We start from the raw sequence: 18,762 nt of genomic DNA on the forward strand, positions 1-18,762 counted from the left end.
GGGGGAGAGTTGTCATTGACCATAATACCACGTCTTTATATTTTTATAATTATAAATTGTTTCTGAAATGCTGACGAATTTGAAAGATAATTATTTGGATTAAACATTATAAGGTGTATAGTATTAAAATAATTGGAAAAATAGGATTTGTTAAGTTGTGCATAGTACTTATATACTAAAATGAAATGTATGGTTTTAAAAATAAACAGTTTAGAAAGTGAAATTACTCATTTACTAAAGGCTTTTCATTGAAAAGTCGGGTAGGTTGGATATATTATCTTTGAAGATAAATCTGTTAATTAACTTTCCAATGACAGTAACCGATACTCATTTATAATGTTATGGTCTGTTTTATTTTAAGGATCTAGGTCAACATTGCTATGGTTAAGTTTTAATTGTGTCCGTCTCTACGTTATTTGATTGAGGACATATTTGTTTCTGCTAACAAACCGACCATCTAACTTTTGTTTCAAAAAGTTTTTTTCTAATAATTAAGGTAATATCTATATTTATTGTCTTAACTTCAAAGGGATTCAACTGTTTCAATTTCTTGTTCTGAATGTGGAGAACATATTTCAAATGCATTTTGATCGGCCAATTCAAAAATGCCTAGTCATTTTCTAATTATTAAAAAAAATAATAAGTTATTAGTTTTTTGTTGAGCTTGTCAATTCACAAGCTACTCTTTTAAATGTTTGTTGCTGGTGATCTTCAATTTTTAATCGATTCATAAATTGTAAAGTTTTTGACAATCAGTAAAATATTCAATTGTATCTAATATCGTGCTTTCTTTAATAATACTGTATATTATGCATATGTTATGCGGATATTATGTAGGTTCATGTATAGTTATTCGTTTTAAGTTTTAAATTATATTAAAAAAATATTAATTGCACAGTATTTGTCTCAATAAAACATATATCATTTAATAGTCATTTAAGAAAATATGCTTATCATTATAAATAACATGTAATAAAGAATTGTATGATTGTCATTCAGACAACTATCCAACATAGGCCTTATAACGTGTGTTTAAGCAATTTTAGGTAACCTAATGTCCTTCAAAAACATGCAAGACTCCTACCCCATAGTCAGCTATAAACAAAGCTCAGTAATGACATTGTTAAGATGAAATACAAAGAAAAACGTTCTAATTATGGCAAAACAATAAACGAAAACACATTTAAAATACAGCACCCAACGACAACCAAGGCAGCTGCTCAAATAAAGAGTTTAGCAAAAGTAAATATGATTACAAGTCGTTATCTTTGAAAATCACGTGATACAATGAATATATATAATAGGAAGAATGCGATTTTGTGAAAGAAAAGAGCAAGAAAGATGAAACGAAAGTATGCTTTATTATATACAGTATGACATTAAATTGTAAGTATAGTAATACGTTTCGATATCGAAAACACGATTTTTATCTAGCTTATCCTTGCCTATAAGTAAGTAAGTAAGTAAGTAAGTTAATTAATTATCATAGTGACATGTGTTTTTCACAAAATATATTATATAATACAGTGAGATATAAAAACAATAATTAGAACACTCGACCCTTTGGGTCTATAAGCATGATAAGTCACTTTAAGCATAAATTTCGATGGCCTATAAAAAAGTCTTATCAAAAGTTAAGTGCAAATTAACAGGCTATTTGGTAAGTCCTTTGTATGATATATTCGATTTTTATGCATTCTTGGCTTTCAAATATTGGCTCTGATCGTGACAATAAAGGTTTATTTAGAAATGCGCTTCGGCGTTTCGGCGGCATACAATCCTAAGTATGCATGATTGAAAGTTAGATTAACACTTGCAAACAATAACGTTATTCGATAACATGTTCTTTCTCGAAGAATTAACTTGTGAACTTGTGTCTTTGACATAAATATACAACCAAAACGTTGATCTCGTACAAATGGATATGCAATATACGTACATTTTTACTTTACAGGAAAACAAATAGTTGTACGAGCGTTAGATTCTACGTATTTCAATGCAACTTTCAGCAAATATAGTATCGTATTAGCACTAAAAAAAGTCATGTTTATTACAAAAACAAATGTTTTCTTCAAATTTATCAGCTGTACACATAATGAACATTTCTAACCAATAATGATCAGTATGCTTATATATAGGAGGAACAAATATTAAAGCGATTAACTATATCAGTATATACTCTTTTTAAAATCAAGTACAATGTTGGTAAATGATGTAAACAAAGTTGCTTAGCATACATGCAATCGTTTGTTGAACATAACTAAGGGTTCCATCTAGTCAGTATCTAGTCATTTTGTTTTTGTTTATACATGTTATAGAATATAGATATAAACAATGTAGACGAGACGGAGTGCTGAGATTTGGAAAATATATGAATATTATTTAGTTTTATTAGTTACATAGTGTGTTAGTGACCTAATATGATATCTACAGGCTCAGTAAATTCCATACGGGGTGAGAGCGAATTTATCTTACCGACTATCTTTGGTTCGTTGAATTTAGACTAAAGTGGTCTTATTTGCTTCATAACGCATCTTCTTATTTCTGTATTAAAGTGTTCAAGTGTTCAATTTTAAGAACCTTCTTCAATTGGTCTGCACTAAAAAAACTTATGTAAACGATAAATATCTGTTATCAACAACCTTGATATAACAACATTCAGCAGAACTTTCAATACTTTTAAATAATCAAACAGTACCTAAGTCATAAATCCACTACTAACCGTTTATTGAAATAAGCCCCGCCTCCCTACTAACCTGAAATGGAATATACACGGTAAGCACGAGGTCGCCTTTAACCAATCATATTCCTAGAAATGTATAGGAGGTAAGATAAAGTCTAATAACATGTGACTGAAACAAGTGGTGCTAAAGTATGCATAGTCTCGTTCTACATTATTTGTCATTTTAGTTGTGTTTCGTGACTATGTTTTTAAAAAGTTGGTTGCTTGTACTCTTTGCAGATGTTAACTACTTGTAGTGATTTAAAAAATATATATTCATTTTTCTATATAAATAAGACCGTTACTTTTCTAGTTTGAATTGTTTTGCATGGTCATATCAGGGCCTTTTATAGCTGACTATGCAGTATGGGCTTTGCTCATTGTTGAAGGCCTTACGGTGACCTAGAGTTGTTAATGTATGTGTCATTTTGGTTTCTTGTGGACAGTTGTCTCGTTGGCAATCACACCACATCTTCCTTTTTATATATAAGAAAATGAAATATATTTTTTTTATGTTTTTACAGCAAGGATGTTTTCACAACCTGTTACATATCGGACAAGGGCGATACTATCAACAGCGGAAATGAAATATATATAGAAATCAGTTAGCACCCCTGATATCCTCCCGATAACATTTTTTTTTTAGGTTGCACAATTTGAAAGAAGTATAAAGCTGACTTCACAAAAAGGTAAAAGGACATTAAACAGAGCAAAGACAAAAAAAAAAAAAAAAAAGATCATTTTTTGTTTTTATTTCAAATAACTTTGCCAAATATAAACTGTTAAAATACCTTAAAATATAAACTTGATATTGTAATATAATTTACAACTTAAATCTTAGTGATAACTTTGTTCGCATATTTAATGAAGTTTACTGAAGGTGTGTGTACCAACCTTTCCCAGACAATGGTATAATAAACATATGGTGTCCTCCCCGATAGACTATGGCATCCACAATTCTGCAGGAGTAGTACTTTAATACAGCTGTAGCCACTAGAATTATCTGTCCTGACATAGGAAATTACAAGTAATCTGAATAACCTGGGAGAGAAGGAAAGCAAGAACGTAGAGAGAGAGAGAGAGAGAGAGAAGATATATAAGATAGAGTAGAGAGATACAATCATAGTAAATTTGGTTTTTGCACCTTGCAGGATTCATTCTTACAATGTCAGTATTAATATGCTAGTGAAATACATTGCACTAAGACCTCTTGGCCATTGTGGCTTCCAAACCTTTTAGACATATTCTAAATCTAAATTTTTAGATCACTGATTTGAGCATGTTGAGGCGACTTAGTATACATGCCTATTGTCGATAGTTCCAACTATTTAGTAGGGTTACTGACTTATTGATGGATAATTCGCAAACATTGTTATTTGTTGTAGACACAATAACCTGAACAATTAAATGGTGTACATGGCAAGCAATTAAAACGTTAAAATATTCCATTTCTATCATAGACCAATTAAAAAATCAATGCCATGGATAATCCCTTTTTTATGCTGTTTCTCGATTGGTCGGACCTGTTTTATACACTTTGAAATGGTTTATTATAGTTGATATTTATTGATAAAATACAATCAAAAAAGGTTTTCTATCGCATAAATCTCTTTTTGAATGGAAAGTTGCTAATCAATACTATCCATAGCGATTTAATATGGTGAGAGCTGATATATAAACATCATAATACCAGAGTTCATATGAAGTTCATATGTAGACGAAAATGGTAAAGTATAGAATAAATAAAATAAATGTTCAAAACAGTAAACGACATCTTTTACAATATATACAGAAGTATATCTTAGCTTTTGAAATTAGGTGAACAGGAAATGACAGTCCACAATAACACATCATGAACCATTGTAAAATATATTAGCCAAAATAACCTTAGTTAAAGAAACATTAAAAATAATTAAACATTAGAATTACTAGCAACAACACTCATTGAATAATTTTAAATTACAAAGAAAGCAAACATTTCAGTAGTCTTCAAAGGAAAACTTCCTTAATATTTTACAAAATGTATTTTGCAAATGTTTTATGCTTTAATGGAATGGAAAGTAGTGAATACATGTTTAAAAAATCCCAATTACATGGCGGGTGTTATTAGAGAGCAGAAACTTGTATTCTGATGTTTTAGGACCATGATATAGACTTTTAGTCTTCAATTTAGAGACTATTTAAAGGATAATTATGCCCCGTTTATGATAGTAGAGAGGTGTTTTAGTATTGTTTGTCCATTAGCTAGTTTGTCCGTCTGCCTCGCTTCAGGTTAAAGTTTTTTTTTTGTCAAAGTAGTTTTTGCAGAAGTTGAAATCAAATAAAATTTACACTTAGTACACATGTTTCCTGGCTTTTTTACCCCAATTTCTCGGTGCACTGAACCTAGAAAATGATGGACAGTCGCATCCGTGTACTATTGACACATTCTTGTATAATCTGATCTTTCCTTACGTTTCAAAACAAATCATCATATATATTTTATGATACATTGCCCACAAAGCATAATCAATTCATAAAATTACCCATTGGCAATATAAAAATGATGTTTGTTTTTGGGGTTGTTGTATATCTGTGTGTCAGTATATCTTTTTAATAAATGCTGATCTTGAGAGCTGTTGAAATTTTATGACGATATATGCGTAGGATTTATTGACTGTTTATACCAAGGAGTACTGAAAACGGAATAGATATTTTATTTTATCATTTGTATCACCCTCAAAACGTTGATGTTATTTATATAAAGTTATATGTCGATTAGTTTTAACATTTTTATTTGATGCAATCAGTTGCAATCATTTTATTATCTTTTTTCTATGACATCGTGTAACCTATTAGGTATGATGCTGTAAGTGGTCTTGATTTTATAAATCGCCGTCATGTTTTATAGGTTTTACTTAAGCGTACGTGCCTAGTAGATTTTCTAGGTTACCTTATTTCCGTTCAAAAATCAATGTTGGAATAAATCATAAATGACATCTTGAACTAGTTATTTACTGATTATACCATAACTCAAGGAATCGCCAATAAAATTACAGATACCTTAGTTCCGGTGATTATTTTGATTGGCTTATTATCTTACTAGAGCAACGACCACTGCAATGTTTTGAAAATAAAGTCACACAAACGAATTATATAGAAATTGTTTTGTTTTCAATAGATGACTGATGCTTTTCTTCCAATAACATTCTTCAGACGTGACCATTTATCTTTTATACTTTGTCAATGTGATGGCAATGTTGGGGAAAAAAGAAATTGTGTCTTCATTATTTTCATACTAGTAGCACACCAGTTTGATTATGTGTAACAAGTCGAAATAAAGTACATGTATATACAGTAAACTAGGTCGACTGATTGGTCTTTAACGCCCCTTTGAGCGCTGTTGCATCAGCAAGTTTCTGTTGGCGGAGATAGCTAGAATGACAGACAGAAACAATAATAGGAAAACTGGCAATCCTAGTTAATTAATACTAAATTAGAACAAATGAAACAAAACAAAAAAGGTGAAATCCATTAAAATTTGAAGATTTAGAAATAAATCATCTCCCGTCGAATTCGATTCTAAAAAATCTCAGACGTCAATTTAAATATCATTCATGAGGATACATTAATTATTACTCGTTTGTCATTTTTATCGGTCTTTTGGTATAAATAGGTTTTGACCTTTTTATTTTTTTCGTTACATGTAGTTCCGTTTCCTCTGTCAATAGAACTATCATAGACACCATCGGTTTTTGTACAACCTCGTGACCAAAGACCAACCAGTGACGCCGAAATCAACCGGGTAAAAGACCCATTGGCCTGTGTAACGCTATTTTCTGCAAGGAATCTGTCGATCCATGTGATGAAAATAGTCTGACGGGTATGAGTTAAAGTCGTGTTTATCTTTTATCTGCCATTTTATAAATAAAAAAAAAACATGTTTCCTGCATTTTTCTTGTATCACAAAAGATAAAAATACGTCCTTCAAACATGGTACGGCCATGACCAAGTTCTGTAAATCTGTTATTGGATAACTTGTATAACAGTGGTGAATCAGATTGTAAATAAGAAATAAATCAAAGGTATACGTCTTTGTATCGTACAACTTGGAAAAAACATTACATGTTTCGCGCACTAATATAAATGCGTTTGTTAAAAATTTATATTTTCAAAAAATATAAAATAATTGCCAGGGCATATACATTTTTTTAAATTAATGAAACACTAATGTAGCACATTCTACTCACAATATGACTACTCGTCAGGGGTGCTCTAATAAGGCGATATTAATTGTAGGTATCTCAGGTTTTGTTTAATTGTCTCATTGTTGTTGTTACCACATTGACGTACATGTATGCCTAAGATCTTCTTTGAGTTTATTCATATTCATTACATTTTGTTTTTCCATTGTAATCATTATAAACAAACAAAAAATTGGGATACATATCAATGAGACATCAACCCAACAATAAAATAACAAGAATTAAAGTCACCCGAAGACATTTCACAGTCATTATCAATAGAAAAATGATATGGTATGATTCTTTAGTATGTATGTTATATATTTAAACGTTTCCGTTGAATTTAATGATATCAGAACATTTTGTAACATAACAGTGTATGATATTATTTTAAATGTTTCATATGATTCTATTAGTTGATTTTGTCAAGTTATGCTTCATTTCCAAATAAAATCAATACATCCATATTCTTCCAAACATACAGGGCTATCAATTGTGGAGGGGGAAGGAAAAGAGAGGGCACAATCGCAATCCTTATCAAAAAATATCAACCGAATATAACAGAAACAACTATGAATCAAAAGAAATACAAAAATACATTGAAGATGAATTAACTCACTAACAAATTTAAAAAAAAATGATATAAATCAAACAATATAAAAGATAGAGTTACACGAAAGCATACACAATTTGGGTTTATTCGAAAGAGTAAGTAGTTCATTGTCAACAAATAAGACATAGATTTAAAGGAGAATCGTAATATGTTGTTGGTTATTTTATCCTTCGGTTTCCATTTCATTGACGTATGTATCCAAAATCCTCTTTAATTCATATTTGTGAAAGATGAGGACAAGGATTGTATTATAAATTTATTTGAGAAAAAACACTGCTCTCAATAGACACTGACAGTTCTTATGCATGTGTTTTACGTCATCTTGGTAATACAGTTGAATGTAAGCGTAAATGTGCAAAGTGTCAAAGTACTTGTCATCCCTATAGACAAACATGTCATCATCAAAAGTACAAAAATGTAAATATACATTAATTGAAATTTCAAAATATCAAAAAGTATTTCTTGATAATCAAACAAATTCAAAATAAATCCAAACACTTTCAATGCACCCTTAATTTAACTAAAAATATTTTTGAATATTTGATGATAAGTAAATCGGTTCTTTTCAATATCATTTCAAATGATCAATATGTATTCAATGCTTTCTTAACATATACAACTTTCCGGTAAGCATGATTCATTCATTCTGATAAAATGTAATGAACTACAGCGAAAACTTTCATGTCTCCCTTTCATCTTAGAAGTAAACGGGGATAGTGCAATGCTATATTTAACAATTAATTGTCTTATATTCATATGGCACGTTAAATCTTATAAAATTTGGACACAACATTTAATTTGAACCACATATCTTATTGGAACTATTTCATTGAATTTAATACATTCATTAGCAGTTTGAAAAACACTTATTTTAGCTATTGAGAAGATTAATATTTTAATAAACAATAGAACGTGGTTAAAACGTTATATCCTTAGTGTTATTTACCACCTCAAATCTTCCAGAAGTATATCATGGAATAATTAATATAACGGAAGAATGGTAAAAACTTAACTGTGTACGTACTAACTCTATTTTAGATTGTAAATCTTTTACGATTTTTGAAAGTTCTGCAAAGGTAGTTCAAATTTTATCATCTAAAACTGTGTAGATATTACGAGTACGCATAAGTCGCTTGATTTGTTGCCTAAAGGTACATGTAGTTCTAAATTGTATCAGCTGATCTAAGTTGTAATGAGTCATATAGGTCTCTGGGTGCATTTGTCTTTTTCTAGGTTTAGGATGGACATTTTGCTGAAGTTTACGTTTTGTACCGCACACCTCGTGACCATAATGATTACATTTCGTGACCCTTGCTTTATAAACGTAAGATTTTGAGTGGACTGGACGTTAAATGTACTTTTAATTATATCATATATTCTCAAAAATCTTTAAATAAATATGTTGAACATGTTGATGTAGACTTTCAGTTAGTACTTGTACGTTCGATTATGTACTTAATCGCATATAAATTGGTAGAATGATTGACAGCACTAAAAAATCAAAATTTAAAGTGGTTATCATAAGTATCTATAAGATCCCCAAACATTTAATTTTGTAAAGTCAATAATTTAAGTTCATTCTTAAATGTCAGTGTTGAATTCAGTACCCTGCGAACTTCGAGTTATATAACATTTATATGCAAATGTACATTTCACTATATATCTACTGTAGCAACTTCATGTTTATGAAATCAAGAATGTAAGTCTTTCTGGTAAGCACGACATAAGTTGTTTTTAACCCAATGCATTTGTGGTCGTAGCAATTGTTGTTTAATGTCAAGTATAAAATCACTAATTCAGCAATTTCAAGCATTAATAGCTACATGTATTTTCTGTCATTTGTTCAAATAATGTGGAAGTCATTTTATATCAAAACTATACTTTTTTCCTGACTTGTACAGTGTATGTATTCAAAAATGAGAATATGAAAAATCATTTCACTTGTGAAATATACGAATTTAAATTTAGGTAAATCAAACTTAAACCAAACAGTTATCAAGCATTTACAATTACCTAGCCATTTCATGTGTATGCATAATTCCACCCGCCTACATGCACTGCAAATAACACATGAACACTTTCGTGCATCCAACACGTTTCTCTTGATTTGCCTTGATCAGTAACGTTCAAACCAAGAGATATATGAAAATGGACATGCAATATTATAGACAAATTTATTAGGTCAACTTTTACTGAGCTGGAATCTTAGTTTCTAAATAGTTTTTGAAATTATCAACGGCCGAAAAGTACGTTATAGTCTAGTCGATCCCGAAGCGCTGGCAACTTAGTTGATGAAAAGAGCTACCTTTTGAATGTAGTAAGTAAAATCAATAAAGGTAGCACAGACAAGTTACAAAATTAATGCATTTGTATATCAATATGTTTTTCTTATACAACTTTAATGAAGTGAATTCGAGGTACATATAATCTTCCATTTTAATGAAAATATATAATACATTGGATTTGAGTTTTAACATCGGTTAATATTACAAATATATATATATGTTTTTCTAATCATACATTAATGAAGTGAAATAAGCCTTCATTTCAATGAAAATACATATTCAATTGAAATCGTGGTTCACGAGCAGTTCATTGCCATTTGGAAAACTGCCGAGTCAGTGTACTTGTAAATAATGAAATTCCATTGATGATAAGCATGATAAGTGCAGGGAGATAATATAATTCAATTCAATACTTGTTCTAATTATATAGATTTGTTTTGAAATATATTGAATGGAACAAAATATCAAAAGTGAAATAACATTTAGAATATAATTATGTATTTATATATACCAAAAACAAAATTAAGCTCAAAATAAATGTGTTATATCAAGAAAATAGAATTAGTCATTAAAGCTGTCTCATCGAACTACTGTATCACAAGCCTGTCAGTATTGCGGTTATTGGTTTGAACCTCGGACGTGGCAGGCTCGGTGCGCTCGACACCAATCTTTTTTGACTAGGATTGTCAGTTGTCCCCACCACCATTATGTCGGTGGTTTTCTCCTGCTTCTTCCGCCAATAATTGAAACAAACTGCCACGATTCAAAGTAGTACAATAGATTGGTAGAACAACTTACAATCCTAATCCATAAAGATGTGACTGGAGCGAATTTGTCACTTGTCATTTGCGGAATTTTAACTCACTACCTCAGTGTTGGCATTGACCATTCATTGGAGGTATCAAATAATTCATAAAAAAAGAAATTGGACATGATTTGTTTAACTTTTAGCGTTCGATTGATTACAGAAATACTGTTACTTAAGATTTCTTGTCATTCAAAAATGTATGATTATTAAGTACAATTATTTTGTAAAACACATGAACATAGTAACATACATGTACCTCAGTAATTGTATGTCAATTTGTGGACAAAATCCTACCATACGTCGGGTGAATGAAAACAAAATAAAAACATTTATAACAAAGATCTAGACGATTACGCCAATTTGTGAACAATTTATTTCCACTCGTCGGGGGAGTGATAAAAAAGAAAATGTAAAATCATGCCCAGTAATTATAAATGTACCAAGCTAACACTGATTACTTTATCTTTGTTAAGTTAATTGCTATCGTTTAAAGCGTTTTATTATACTTGTATTTTTCTTTAGAATATTGGTGGATATAATCTTTGTATTAGTATACAATAAAAGCCATTTAAATATCGCTGTATTATGCAATTAAACTTCTGACACGCGTTAAATGCTGGTTATCTGAATTTTCATCTTCTTCTATCAATTGTAATGACAACGGATAGTGAAAACTTATAGAAAATAAGTACAGCAAAAGATATTTGCTTGACACCTTCATATAAGTAAAATTATTCTGATTTTAGCAATAAACGTTCTATTTTTTTATTTAATATTGTATCATTGTTTTCGTTGATTTTTACATAACCTTACAAATTCACGTAAATATAACAGTGCAGATGAAATTTGGGTTTCAACAAGCGCACCAGTATCAACAAATTTAAAACTCATCAATCTTGTTTATTAATAAACTAAACTATCTTACTTATCAGAATCAAAAAATCATCAAATTATATACACAGACGTGCGTTCCGTTTACTAATGAGTCATCAATGACGTTCGAATAAAAGAAAAAGAGTGATAAAATGAGAATAAAGTACGGAGTAACAGTTAGAAAGGCAAATCATAATGAATCGAAATTATAGATTTATTTTTTTTAAAAACCTACTTTGAAAACAAAATTGTGAAACTTTAAACATTCCACTAGTCTCAGGCCATATATGCCTTAATGAAAGAAGAACACGCACTTGTCAGCTACCAAAAGTCACCCAAATTTCCAGGCTTAACAATTACAAATGAATTAGTGTGCCATCAAAATGAAAAGAAGCCCGTGATTAATCGTTTCATTTTGTAAACATTGGTACATGATAATAAAATAAACGTTAACTTCGAAATATGCATAGGATGAAAGGGAACACAAACAAACAGCTTTTAGCTCGAGACCAGGTGAGTAATTAAATGGGAACTGTCTCGAACCTACCGAAGATGGTTTCCTCTATTATAAGTCACACTATCAACTAGATTGTTGCCAACATGATAAATAACAACTCTTTTTATAAACTGTCTGGTAAAAAAACCAAATTATAAAAACAAGGTTTCAACCTCTTCAATCAAGTTTGATTTTGATATATGTAAAATGGCTTTTCAAGATTCATTTTTGTTATGCAGCTCTTCAGCCGTTTAGTTTCTTTTTCATCATTAGATTTAAAAATTATTAGGCTTTCAGTGTTTCTATTTGATGAAAAAATCCAGAAAAGTCCTTAAGATGCATGACATTAATAAAGTGTTGACGTTGTTTTCATTTTTAAAGTTTAATTTCTCGGAAGAAAAAAGCCTACGCCGATTAACAAACATGGTATGAACATTCAATTCAATGGTATTTTACTACGTCTTGTGAAGAATTATTGAATATGCTAAATTAATGTAAATCCATGTGTAGGTAATATGAAATATTGTGTATAATAAAATGAAAATGTAGATTAAAACATTTTAGTTTAAAAAAATAATATTTTCTGAAGTGTAAAAATCTTAAGTTCAGACTTTTATATCGAAGTGGTTTCTAGATTTATTAGAGAAAAGCCTAAACATATTTTTCTCGTATTATAGAATTAAATTTAGAGCAATATGATCTATAAATACATACCAATATTTTACTTGAATTCAAAGAATAATACAAATTGTAAAACAAGGTCGATGTCGAATCAATTTATGAAAATAGACCAGATATTAACCCTAGCGAATCAACGGTTTGCAAGATGAATTTCCTTTTTCAGATCAGCTATCAAAATACTTAAACTAAATTTCCAAAAACAGTACAATTCTGAACTGTTCGGAAAAATATTAGTAGTACCTTAAGTTGTGTAAAGCCTACTATTTCATATTACAGCGTTTTTTTTGTGTCATTTTTTTTAAACAATTTAATGTCTTGATGACATGACAAAAAACAAAAAAAAAAAACAACGGATATTGACTATCGAATGAAGATTAAATTGAGAACCAACCGCTAAATATACGGTAATTGAACAATATATTTATTTTTTTGTGTCGTTGTTTTGCCATTTCTCTAAAAAGTAAAATCACAAAGATACTTAACTCCAAAGAAAATTCAAAAATGAAAGTTCCTGATCAAATGGCAAAATCAAAAGCCCAAACACATCAAACGAATAAATAACAACTGTCATATATCTGACTTGGTACAGGCATAACATATAAATAATACATATCAGTGTATATATCTTTTGTGGGTTGCTGCTCACAAGGAAGCTATTAAACCAAGAGTTCCAAATGGTGAAGTTGAAATCATCCCTTCGTAAATTTTACGGACGACATCATGAGTTGGTTGACCGTTATGGAATAACTGTTTCACGAATGATATCTGATATATTCCTTACGTCGTAACTACAGTCCCCTTCCCTATCATTAATGTGACCTACCGAATTAGACTATTTACCGGATTTGCTATCACAAAAGCAACACGACGGGTGCCACATGTGGAGCAGGATCTGCTTAACCTTCCGGATCACTTGAGATCACCCCTACGTTTTCGGTGGGATTCGTGTTGTTTATTCTTTAGTCTTCTATGTTGTGTCATGTGTGCTATTGTTTGTTTGTCTTTTTTCATTTTTAGCCATGGCGTTGTCAGTTTGTTTTAGATTTATGAGTTTGACTGTCCCTTTGGTATCGTTCGTCCCTCTTTTGTGAAAGCCGACTGAGATTATCATCAAACATATATAATATTCAATTATTGTTAAAGCAATCGCAACAGCCGATAATTAAAGTTCTGCCCGCCTTAATGAAAATACATTAAGCTTAAGACAATTGCAAATTTGTTATAATGTTACAATTACATTCACGATAAAGTTCCAATACCATGTTTTTTCTTTCTGAATTGTAAATAATCACTACAAGTTGGGCTATACAGCGCACTCTAACAAAAAACAAACATGGCACACAAACAGCCATGATGACACAAAAGGCGAATTATTTGAAGAAGAAGATCACAGCAGTGTTTAATTCAAATCCATTGGAACCTGATAATTAATGGACTGATGTGTATCAGACCAGTCACATTAAACGACTTAAAGCAATGCTCACTGTATTTGATTGCATGAAAAATATTTTTCTAGCCATGGAATGAGGTTTCGATAGCACATCAGCTCCTCAACCGAGAACTATAGAACAAACTTACTAGTGTTGTGTGTTAGTAAAATGATACTAGACTAACAATAAATAAAATAACGAATTTTCAATTGTATTTTAAAACGCGTTTTAATCAAGGGACTAACAAATAGCGGTACCATGTAGAATACTGTCCGAAAAGAGAAACAATATAGGATTGTTTAATAACAATCGAGATCAACAAATATCAAGGCTTGTATCTAAAAATTTAAAAATAATGATTTTTTTTTAGATGAGTAGTTCTACAACAATAAGATTTAGACTGTTTAATAATATTTTCTCTTGTTATTAAAGTATTACATTAGAAAATGAACATGATTTATATTCAAAGAAAATAAACACCCAGGTCAACATATTATCTTCACATGAAAGAAAAGTGATTTTTGTAAGATTAAGAGTAACAAACATATTAAAACTTTATTTCAAATGTAAATTTAGAATTATGTCAAACACTTGATGTCCAGTCAAAATAAACATGACTGTACTCACATTTTAAATCTGAAAAATCAACATTATAGCCAATTGAAATACGAAGGTGTACGAAAACCAGAATAATATAGAAACAACTGATACTATTTTTGACATCAAGTTATTGGATATTGAAATGATTAATAAGAATGTAATATCGTCTTCTTTTATCAAGATGTTTAATTTCAATGAAAAGGCTTGCCATAAATGCATGTCCTTTATATCAAATTGATTGGGTTTCAGCACGATGGTGCAAATTACTAATTACTAATGCAAAATTTTCCTATCAGTCTGTAAAAGGGGTCTGGATGGGGTTTATATAAGATAGAATATTGAAGATAATTAGAAAATAAAAATCAAACAAAAAGGGGAAAAAGTTAAGACAATATTGAGATGCTTAGATTATTATAATAGAAAAAATATTTATAAAGCAACGAATATAGAAAAATGCCTTAAAACATAATAATACAGAACTGAAGGTCCCAACCCCACCCAACTACTCAACCCAGACCCTTGTTATAATTAGCTGGTTTTTTTTTGTCATTTTGAATTGATGAAAATAGTGAAAATTAACACAAACCGCTCAAAATCCTTAATCGAACGTCAATGCAGTTTGTTATAAAACAAGAAGCTGTGGTCAGAACGTCAATGATCATAAATCAATTGATGAAGATGTGAAACAACCCTAACTAATACATGTCATTCACCGCACGGTGTACAAGCTGCACAAGTTCTATAGCATGTGAAACAATCAAAAAGAGAAATATATTGCTGACAATGTATGAGTCGTTAGTTTGCTTGTTTGAATTGTTTAACATTTGTCATTTCTATGCCTTTCTGACTATGTGGTATCAGATTTGTTCATTGTTGCAGGGTGCACATTGATCTATAGGTCTTTACTTCCATGTCAACTGGTCTCTTGTGGCAGATTTGTCCATTTGTCTTGCATACCACATCTTCTTTTTTTTACACGAGGACCAAAAATACATTCACAAAACTTCTTCTTTTGTATTAAAGCTTTACAAAATGGATAAAAGAATATTTCTTCGGGTAACTGTTTCTATATCAAAACGTGTAACTTAACATGGCATCCGTATAATTTCAGTTGCCATCTAATAACTTTCGAGATGTTGCGAGCTGTTTGTTTTAACTTTCTAATTTTAAGACATCATCCAAGTCATTTTAAGATGTTGCGCGCTAATCGTATTAAGTTTGATATTTCGGACGTCATCCAACAGAGTTAAATGTTGTCACTGCTTGGTTAAATGTTACAGTCATTCTTTTGATATAAAGAAAATGTTAGAGAAAACAAACATTAATGCTTTTTCATAAACAATAAATTCTTTCAATAAATAAGTTTACTGACATCATCCGCATTACTGACACACAGCGATGACAGATACTAAGTCAACATATTTTTCTGCACGATATATTCAGTAAAGCAATATTACTTGTAAGAGCAAAAGTACTCTTTATGGCTTGACATAACTTGATAGAGGAAAGGTCCTTTTGATGGTATAACATAACTTGTAAGAAAAAAGTGTTTTCCAATGGAATGTCATAACTTGTAAGAGTAAAGGTGTTTTAATGACACGGCATAACTTGTTAAAGCAATGGTCTTTTCAAAAGCAAACATTACTTGTAAGAACACAGGATTCCATAGCAAAGTTAAATTTTCTGGATTTAAAGACCTTATCAATGGTTTGACTTAGCTTGTTAGCGCAAACGTCTTTTCAATTGCTTAACATTATTTGTTTGTACGCGGGATTTAACGGCAAAACAAAACGTGTTAAACATGTTAAAACAAAAGTCAACTAAATGGCGTAACTTTTTTAAAGACCAAATTAGGCTTTCATAAAGCATAGGTTTTGGTAGGATCCGTGTTACTTTTATACCCTATATGTGTTTGTGGTGGGGTCTGTGTTGTTTTTATATCTTTATTAGTGAGATTTTCTTCCCGCATCATTTTCAATATAATGGACATTGCGACGACTGTCGTACAGGTTACAGGTTTAGTGCTATAAAACCAGGTTCAATCCACCATTTTATACATTTGAAAATTCATGTTCCAAGTCAGGAATATGACAGTTGTTGTCAATTCGTTTGATGCGTTTTGTCATTTGATTAGGGACTTTATGAATTTCGGAGATCAGTATTTTTTTTAATTTTACTTTTACCTCATAACCTAAATTTTATGGCAATACGACAGAGACAATAAAGCAAACAATACAATTATACAATAAGAAAAAAATATTAATGAAAAGAAGAAAAAAATGCATAGTATTTTAATTACTTATGCAGACACAAGGTTTTTATAAGGTTTACATAATAACAGTCTTGGAATAAGAACATTGAGAACTTCCCAACTAAAATCCTTATTAAGTATATAATTCTAGGTTGAATTCGGCAACGGAAGGCAAATATCATTTTCACATATATTCCATATTAATTGTTTAATATATACTTTATCATCGTTATTTTGGGAAAGCAACGTTCTGTTCAATGGTATTATATAACTTAAACAGTTAAATTCTTCTCAGTAGCTGATAATAAATTGCTAGATAAAAGGTTCTTTTCAATGGCTTAACATAACTTGAGTGTGCAAAGGTCTTTTCAATGGCTTAACATAACTTGAGTGTGCAAAGGTCTTTTCAAAGGCTTAACATAACGTGATTTTGCAAAGGTCTTTTCAATGGCTTAACATGACGTGATTGTTAAAAACTCTGTTCAATGGCTTAATATAACGTGATTGTGCAAAGTTGTTTGTAATGGCTTATCATGACGTGATTGTGCAGGGGTCTTTGCAATGGCTTAATATGACCTGATTTAGTAAAGTTCTTTTCGATGATTTAACATGCCTTGCGAGAAAGGTATTTTCAAAGGATTGCAATTACTTGTTAAATCAAGATCTTTTAATTCATGACATACTTGTAATGGCTTATCATAAATTGCTAAATTCAATGACGTTTCAATGGCTTAACATAACTTGTGTTAGCAAAAGTTTTTTTCTATCGCTTTACATTGAAAAAAGATGTTTTCAATCGAATAGCATTACTTGTTACATCAAATATATGTTCAATGGTTTTTATTAATGTAACATGTTAGAAAAACAATGTGTGAAATCACATTATATAACCTGTTAGAGCAAAGATATTTTCAATTTAATAGAAAACTTTGTTAGTAAGATCAAAGGTACTGTCCAATGCATGACTATTCATAGAGATATTTAGGGTCAATTATTTTATATTTGTAATTTTGATGTCTTTTATAAACACTTTCTGACTATATATATATGTAGAGTACATGTTGTGGGCACTTCTGATGGCCGTACGGTGACCTAGTTTTTAACTTTTATGTCATTACAGTTGGACAACCGTAACATTAGCAGGTATACTGTATCTTTTTATTTCTATATCACTACCAGATAGTTTATTCATAACAATGTTGAATTTATTGGTTTTCAATGGGTATAAATTACGCAGTATTGCATCCTCAATCTTGAGGAGTACCAACATTTGACCAAAAAAACGTCACGGTTAACAATTAAGACACGTAGAAAAACAACTGAAGGTAATTTTTATAAGAGGCAATGAAATGTAAAATCAATAGCATTATCGACGAGACATGTTCCAATAATTGACTCCAAAAGAGTCGAGGCTAACTATAAAGGCATGTAGAAAACAAAACAACAGAAGGCAACAAAGAAACAAATATAAATTTTAATATCATTTTGGAATTTATTGAATCTTTACAGAATATTTAATCCTCTAACTCGATGTGTAATTTCGAAAAGTTCAAAGCTCACAATAACGATACGTGGAAAATAACACAACAGCAGATACAAATGTATTAAGAAAAACCAAAGTTGCAATATTGTTTGAACATTGATAAAAATACATTAAAAAGAAGTATAGTACATAACAAAATTTTGGTTTTATGTTTTCAAATATTGAAAAATTTTAATTTCCTAAGACATTGCAGTAGGATTTTATCATTTAGAATTTGGTACTCGCAACCAAACATAA

This window comes from Mytilus edulis, chromosome 8 (genome assembly GCF_963676685.1).
Source record: "Mytilus edulis chromosome 8, xbMytEdul2.2, whole genome shotgun sequence".
In the NCBI taxonomy this organism is placed as follows: Eukaryota; Metazoa; Mollusca; class Bivalvia; order Mytilida; family Mytilidae; genus Mytilus; species Mytilus edulis.